We start from the raw sequence: 9,225 nt of genomic DNA on the forward strand, positions 1-9,225 counted from the left end.
GACAATTCACTCGATCAAAGGCTTTCTCGGAATCTAGAAATATAAGCGCAGCAGGGATTTGGTTATTCTTTCCCAAAAATTCCAGTATATTAACAATTTGTCTTACATTACTTCTCATTTGTCTCCCTTGTATAAAACCTGTTTGATCATTATGAATCAGTTGCTGAATAACCAACATTAACCTATTCGCTAGTATTTTAGTAAAGATTTTATAATCTGTGTTAAGTAATGATATAGGTCTATAATTTTTTGGTTGACTAAGATCTTGATCTTCTTTTGGTATCAAAGATATGAAGGCTGTCTTCCAAGATGGGGGTACCTTCCCTTCCCTTTGGATCTTATTAAATAGGTCTGATATCAGCATATTAAATTGCTTTCTTAATAAAATAATTGCTTCTTTAATCTTCTTATCTCCTGGGTTTAGTATTAACTCTTGTTCTCTCTTCCTGATTTCTTCTTGTGGTTTGATTCTTTTTCCCCTCTGTTTATGTCTACGTAACCTATTTAAATTTATTAGAACTCCTCACATATACGCTTTACTTGCGTCCCAAACCATTTCCATAGATGTACCCTTGTTCATATTAAAAACAAAATATTCTCTTAGCAATTTTTTACATTCATTAATATTTTTTTCATATCTAAATAAGTTTTCATTCAATCTCCAAGTTCTTCTTGCTTGCGCCCCAAGTTTCAGTTCCATCCAAACAGATTGTGATCTGATAAAGCTCTGGAACATATCTTCATCTTCTTTACCCTAGAAAGCAAATCATTGGTTATTAGTATGAAATCAATTTTTTCTCTATTGGAGAAAAATGTAAAGTCATATTCTTCTGCATTCCTTTCTCGCCAGATGTCTCTCAGTTCAAAATCATCCATCATATCAAAAAAGGACTTAGGTAGTTTCGCTCGCGTTTGGATATTTTGCCAGAGACCCCTCTTGTCTTTCTTGGTATCCATAACACCATTCCAGTCACCCAGTAATATGCAAGATCTATACTCCCAATGTACTAACTTAGTGTGGAGCGTTTTATAAAATTTATCTTGCTGTTGATTGGGAACATATATTCCCAATAGGAGTATCTTTTTCTCTTCTAATACCAGTTCTATTGCAATATATCTTCCTTGAGAATCTGCTTCAATTAATTCGTCTTTCATGTCCTTTCTTAAGTAAATAACTATACCATTTTTCTTCTCAGGAGCAGAAGCTACAAAGTGTCGTCCAAGTCTTGTATTAATCAAGTATTTCTGGTCAGTTAATCTAATATGAGTCTCTTGCAGGCAAATTATGTCATTCTTAAATTGCTTCAAATAATGATTTATTTTCTTCCTTTTCTGTGGGGAGTTTAAACCATTAACGTTCCAGGTTAAGAACTTAGTTGTCATCTTTAGCTCCCTGAAGCTTTTTAAGAGCCATCTGGAAATCCTGTAGTTTGATTTTCAGCCTGGCTCCACCCACTGCTTCTGAACTAAAACCTGTGAATTCTTGGACGATAGCATGTGTTTGTTGTGAAGCTTGTTTTTGTGATTTGTGATTTTATTAATATTTGTAGGCCGCCCTTTTCCCTGAGGGGACTCAGGGCGGCTCACATAAAATCGGGGGGGGGGGGGAATACAGACGTTAAGATAGAGACATATAATAAAATAGTAAACAACATACATTCATCATTCGGGAGGGGTAACTATCATTGTCCCCAGGCCTGACGGGCGAGCCAGTTCTTAAGGGCTATGCGGAAGGCCTGGACGGTGGAGAGGGTGCGAATCTCCACGGGGAGCTCGTTCCAAAGGGTCGGGGCTACTACTGAGAAGGCCCTCCTCCTTGTAGTTGCCAGCCGACACTGGCTGGCCGATGGAATACGGAGGAGGCCTAATCTATGTGATCTTATTGGTCGCAGGGATGTAATTGGCAGGAGGCGGTCTCTCAAGTATCCAGATCCACTGCCATGTAGGGCTTTATGGGTGACTAATAGCACCTTGAAGCGCATCCGGAGATCGACAGGTAGCCAGCGCAGCTGGCGGAGGATAGGTGTTATGCGGGTGTACCGAGGTGCACCCACAATCACTCGCGCGGCCGCGTTCTGCACTAGCTGAAGTCGCCGGATGCTCTTCAAGGGCAGCCCCATGTAGAGCACATTGCAGTATTCCAGCCTAGAGGTCACAAGGGCCCGGGTGACTGTTGTGAGAGCCTCCCGATTCAGGTAGGGTCGCAACTGGCGCACCAGGCGAACCTGGGCGAATGCCCCCCTGGTCACAGCCATTAAGTGGTGGTCAAACGATAGCTGTGGATCCAGGAGTTGCTTTTTTAGCTCTTGTTGCTTTTTTAGCTCTTGTTCCATTCGCCTGGTAATCACGCAGATTTGTCTTTGCTCCTTCGCTCCTTGTAACTCTGAGAGAGGAAGTTAGTCCAGCCTTGGTGGTCCTTGGATAGCTTGCTGTCTATCCTGCCCTTCTTGTTCTCTTTCTCTGGTTCCTGGAGGGGGGGGGGATGTCCAGCCTTCAGTATATTATTGTAAAAATCTTGAGCCTTCCATACTGAGTTAAGACGATATCTTTGCCCCTGGTAAGTAACTGCAAACCCGGCTGGGGCCTCCCATCTGAACTGTAGCTGATGATTTTTGAGCTCATCGACTAAGAAGGCATAGTCTTTCCTCGATCTCAACATTTTGGGTGGTATTTCCTTCAAAACAGTCACCTCCTGACCCCCAATTTGAAGCTTAGTTTTGTAAGACTCTTGCAATATCAAATTCCTCATATCTCTCGTAGCAAAATACACCACAATATCTCTTGGAAGTTGCTTTTGTCTGGCAAGCCAGGAATTAACACAATATATCTTGTCAATTTGCCAGTCAAAATTCCCTCCTGACCTTCCCATCAATTGATCAAAGGCTTCTGAGAAAATCTGCTTCAAATTTTCTTGATTTTTCTCTTTGAGGCCACTTATCCTTAAGGCAAATTCCATCTGTCTATACTGCAACATCATAATTTCATTTTCTGCATCACCAACCTTTTGTTGAACCACATCTATTTTCATTACCAGATTAATATTGGAATCACTAAAATCTTCCAATTTATCTTCCATTCCAGAGACATAACCAGATAGGCATTTAGAAGCCTCAAGAATATCCTCTCTAATTTGCTGGTTCCGAGTCTGAACCGAGTCCATAAGTTCTTCTGACAATTCCTTATGAGGAGCAGATATCTCTTCCTTTATTTTAATTTCCATCACAGCTGCATGGTTTTTTAAGGCATCGGCTAAGGCCACGCTTAATTCTTTTTGCAGTATTTCTCGGGTCAAAGGCTCCCCTGCAGGGGTAGGAAGGGATTGGGGGGGGGGAGTAGCGACTGTAATTTAGTCCCGGGAGCAGGTGAATTACCAGCGTTTCGTTTGAGCTTTTCAAACACTGCTTGGCACTCCATGGTCCACTTCAGGAGCTGACATTGTCCAGCAGCTGCTGTACTCCACTGGTGCACTCTGGGATTCTGCTGCCTGCACAGCGCAGGTGGGTCCAAGCACTGAGACTACCAGGCCAGCTGTCCCAGGAGCAGGTGGAGGTGGATGCAGGGGTAGGAATGTGATCCAGCATGCTGGATATGGCGGGCGGCCACCCACTTATTCACCTGCTCCATCCCACCATTTATTTTTGCTTGCCCACAGCTGCCATAGCTGGGATGTGGCAGATGGTTGCGCAGCAGGCCAAATTGCATGCCTTAACACTACACCTCTGCCTCTGTCCTCAATTTATTTTTGGCTGCCCATTGCCACCGCAGCTGGGATGGGGTGGATGGCCACCCAGCTGGCCAGCTAAATCACATGCCTCTCCCCACACCTCTGCCTGTGTCCCATCATTTGTTTTTATTTACCTGTGGCTATTGCAATTGGGATGTGACAGGTAGCCACACAGCTACCTGGTGGGCCAAATTGCATGCCTCTCTCCATGCTTCTGCCTTTGCCTGCTGCCATTGCTGTCACCACAGGGTTCAGCCTACACTGTCCAAACCTCCTCCTCCAGCTCCGCCAGACACATGGGATGAGCCTCCTGCCTGACGCCCCAGCCACAACAGCCCCAGTGAATGGGAAGGGTGGGGAGTCCTTGTGCCCAAGAAACCCCTATCCATTCTGCCCTACCCAAGCCTAGCCCCAGAGCTGCCTCATGCACCCCACACCCGCACAACTCACAGCCCCACAATCAGGGCACCCCTGCCTCACCCCCTGCCTATCCTTTCCTCACTTTGTGAGGGCAGCACTGGCAACAGCAGCCCTCACCAGCAGAAGCCCTGACACTCTTCAGTCCCCCCGCAGCCCGGGAAGCCCAGTCCAGGCAAGAAGAGTGAGCATAGCAGCAGCAACCTGGAGGAGGAGGAGGCAAACATGACCAGGCATCCCCTAGGGAAAGTGGGGTCAGGCTGCAGGGTCCCAGTGCCTGGAAGTTCAAGAGCCAGGCATCCATCTCTCAGGACCCCAGGCAGCCCATGTTGCTGTCCAGGGGCCCCCACATTGCCCAAAAGGGTTGGTGAGGTGCCTCCAGTGGATCAGGCCCTGGCGCCAGACCTGGTCCCCCTCCCCCACATGAGCGACATTGAGCTCGAAATGCCCACCCTGGCCACTCCAACCCAGTTGATCGGGCCCATCTGGCCATGCCCACCCCAGCCCCCCATAGGGCAACAACAATCCTGATCCGGCCCTCAATGAAATTGAATTTGACATCCCTGTCTTAGAACAAATATTTTTTCTTTTGTGAGCAATTAGAAAATTGCTTTTAGGATAGTACATACATTAAAAATATTTTTTATAATCATCCACTTACTGAAAAATTAGAAACACCTTTTAGCCAATTAAAGTGTTATGAGTAATTAAACTTATAGACCTAGTTGTCAGTTTTATAAATAACCTATTTGATATGCTGCAATCATTAATTAATTAGAATATGATGTTGCCACTATTACATCTGTTCTCTACCACTTACCACGCTGTGCGGTTTTCTAATAAGACAAAAATTCAGTGGGTTGTAACTGTCAGAAATCATTATGTCATTAGTTTTGTTTGGGATATTTATAAATCTTTTGTAGCAAATCACTAAAAAAAAATCATAAACGTGGTGCAATAATTAATTAGCAAAATCATTTCATCAATTTAAGATATTTTTAATCTACCTTTCTATCACAAAACTGAGGTTTTCTCCTCCAACGTAACAGTGTTCAACATAATAAGTAGTCTTTACAGAGAAGATGATATTTTGGGCATAGAAAGCTTGGCTTCCTTTTTCATCTTTTTCTCGAATAACATGAAGGCTTTTAGTCTGTGTGATCAAATAATATAGGCCCCATCCATTTCAGGCTATCTTAATCAGGAACTCTTGAAAGCAGCAGTGTTTCAAGAGATGCTGCACTTCCAACTCCCTACAGCTTTTCTCTTCTTTCTGGTAGAATGAGTCTTAAGTAGAAATTTCACATTAGATTAAGGTGACCAGATTTTCACATTGGTAAAGAGGGACACCTTTGACCATTGAACTACTACTTATAGTAGTTCAAATGCCAATGTCCAGTCCACCCAGCCATCCAAGGACAAGGTGGTCCAGGCTGAAAAAATCAGACATTGGGCCGATGTAAGCTTTTGATGTTGTTTATCCATTGCCATGTATTTAGAGAGTCAGGAGTTTTACAATGGTGTCTGTCATTAATTGCCAATTCTTCAATGTAGTCTGATTGCCAATTGTTGCTAGTCATTTGGTACACACGTCCGTGCTATCCACGGTGCACCACGAGGAAGCGAACTAGCATCATACCCAGAGACTCAAGGATATACTGTACATTAAAAAGTACTGTATTTAAAAATCACCGTCGCCTATCAGTATCAGGCAATTTTTTATTCAGGCAATAGCCCAAAATATAGGTAGCTATAGATTCTATTATATTTAATATGATAAAACCATTTTCTTTAGAACACTTCAGTTTTGTTAATAAATAGCAATCTTCCTATTGATCTTGATTCCACTGAAATTGAGGACCATATTTTTTGTCCTTGTTAATAACAAATTTTCTTGTAGATTCCAAATTGTGTACCCTACAGTGAAAACATTAAATTCTCAATTACAACTTCAAAACTTGAAGATCAGGACCATTGAAGAATCACCCAATAGTGATCACCCAATAGAACACCTCTTTCTAATTCCTTATATAACTGAAATCTCTGTTCTGTGACCTCACAAGCATTTATTACCAGCATGAACCCCCCCTTAACACCAATTTTGACTATTTCAAATGAATTTCACATCAGTCTGTTACATGAGATACTCATCTGAAAGGATTAGAGCATGTACAGAGTAACACATCTTAATAGTGCAATTATGATTAAAACTGCTGGAGTTTAAAGTAAATATTTTGCTTTAGTTCTTTTAATTCTTTAATTCTTTTTTCAAATGAATGTAACAACTGGGATGCCCAAATTACTGTCAACAGCCACAATCCTATTAGAAAAAGAAAGCCTCCAAGTTTTTTTCTCCTATCTTTTGTGAAACAAGCTCTTTAGAGTTACAACCTGAAAGACTATTTCATTATAATGTAATCATAATAAAACTCAAGTGTGTGCACTTCATCAACTAGACAGTTTAAAATAAAAATATCAGACACCTGTGATGTGTGCAGCACAATGCAAGAATGATATCACAGAATGACCAATTTCCTCATGTCCATATCTGAATTTTTCTCCCAAGAGTCTCTTAGGGCAGAACTGAAAATGGAAACCTACCAGAAAGAGTTTTACTGTACTTTATTGTTCTTCTTCCAACAATGAATTTTTTTTGAAAAGTTTTTTTTTATTTTAATTGGACAAAAACACAAAAAAAGAATCATCCTTCATTACATCTTGTAGAAAGCATGTCGATTGGTTACAGATAATTTTCGTGCATTTCTTCCACAGTCATTACTTATAGTTCATATTAGATTATACACTTTAAATCAAAAATCTTTGTATATCTTACTATCAATGTATCACAATTCTCATTTGACTACAATTATTTGAACATGTTTTTACCTCAAATCATTCATACTTAAAGACACAACCACATAATGGCATTCATTAGCTATTTCAAAAAATCATCCAATAACATTACACCTTTATGACATCTTTTAAGTAAAAGTCAATTAATAATGTTTCTAAACCTTCCCCCCCCCCTTTGGGAGATTGGAGGAGGCAGGACCGAGAGGAATCCAGGAGAAAACTCCTGAGCTTGCCGCTGTTGTCTGGTGGATTGTGCCGCTGGACCTCTCCATGCTTCCCCCTTCACCACCTCCACTCCCAGGTATGGGACTTGACATTGAATTGGGCTAGGATAGTGTGGACGGGCGAGGTGAGCGAGTGATGGAGCTGAACACCCTTGGGGTTTTTTTTCTAAAGGGTTAGGGGTGCAAGGGCCTTGTAACTTGACAGCTTTAAGACTTGCGTGCTTCAAATGCCAGAGTTTCTGAGCCAACATTTTAGTTGCTAAGCAAGAGCATTGTTAATTCATTGTTAACAATGAACCCATTGTGAAGAGGTTCTAAAAAAATTTGAAATCCACCACTGGTATGTTGTCTTGTGTTATCATCCAGACCAATGTGTCTGTTGAACAGCACGAGGACACCAGGATGCTCACTATTTGATCTGCTGGATTTATTGTGCTCTGAAAGACTCAATTATAAATGTTAACAATGTTCCTTGCTACCGTGGAAGCTGAAAGAAACAACTGAGTAAATATTTTACTCAAATATAAACTAAGAAATCATTGCACTTTTATGTGCTCCATCTGTTTACTAAGATAACTCAAAATCTTAGATTATACAACAATTGTCTTCTTATCTAATTGTCTAAAGAAGGTCGTGGGTATAACTAGGTTACATTCTTTCTGTGGTATTCAAACTGTTAATTATGAGATTGATGAATTTAATGCCATAAACATATATTTTGCTGTTTCCTTCTCCTAGTATCACATCACCATTAAAATCCAACAAGATTGTGTTTTTAAAGACAGTCATAAAATGGAGTTCCATTTGTCAACTCAAATTCAGTTATTTCTGTGATTTTAATGATTTATTTAGTGTTTTTATTCAAATTTTCTTTTAACTTCCAGGTAATCTTTGAGTAGTTTAATCTTTATTAAATTATATTAAATACTTGGAATTCTAAGGACAGGACAGCTAAGATGTCACCTCATCTTATATATCAAATCTTCTACTCATATGAGATTCTGCATGATAATTATTCAACCAAGGGGGTTGGACTAGAAGACTTCCAAGGTCCCTTCCGGCTCTATTATGATTGATTGATTGATTGATTGATTGATTTTTTTAAAGTATGGCACATTTGATGTATCTGTTTTTTATTATAGTGTGGAGGCAGAAAGATTAAGAAGTTTGAGATTCATTAATGTAATTAAATATAAATTTATATCCTGTCATGTTTGAGTTTTCATATAATTGCAGCAGATGCAGTGTGAACTCTGGAAGTCTTTTGTGAGCAGTGTGTCTTTGGTGTAGGAAGTGCCATATCCTAACTCTAAGTTGCTAGTCCCTATGAATTCTATTGTGGTGAAACAATATTGAGAAAATATTTTACATTCTTCTTGTAGCAAATCGGCAGTAATTATGAATTATTCTAGAGGCCTTCAATTAATAATGCAGCACATTTATTTTCCAACTTACCTTTATTGCAGATATTAACCAGCATTAGAGAATTGCTTTCAAATATTCAAAATATCCATAACAATTTGTCAGGATTGTTTTAAAAAGTACATTTTTAACAATGGCTAAAAGACCACAATAAATCAAGATATGCTAAAATGCTTAGAAGAAATTAAAATGAGCAATTTGGAATAGCAGTATAAACTAGAAATACTATACAAATACATATGCGTCTCTCTTATACCCATTTATGTCCGAATATTACCCAACTAAAATGTGGTCAACTCTTAACTGTTACTCTCTGATAAACACTAACGACTTCCTGATTCTTCCATAAAACTGCAGGTATAATTGCCACCTTCCTTGACAGCTGAGGGTGGCTATCAAATATTGAGAGAATAAATTATTTGATTGCTAATTCAACCTTGAACATAATTCTAACTTTGCCCATCTCTGCAAATAACATATAATGCTAGTGTAATAGTCTTTTTTCTAAAGCAATTATTCAGGAAGTCACTATACAATTAAAAGGTAATTTATTATGAAAAAGACAAGGGATTCTAATGTCCAGTA

This window comes from Thamnophis sirtalis, unplaced genomic scaffold (genome assembly GCF_051295495.1).
Source record: "Thamnophis sirtalis isolate CommonGarterSnake01/CBP01778 unplaced genomic scaffold, rThaSir2_p1.2 scaffold_12, whole genome shotgun sequence".
NCBI lineage: Eukaryota > Metazoa > Chordata > Lepidosauria > Squamata > Natricidae > Thamnophis > Thamnophis sirtalis.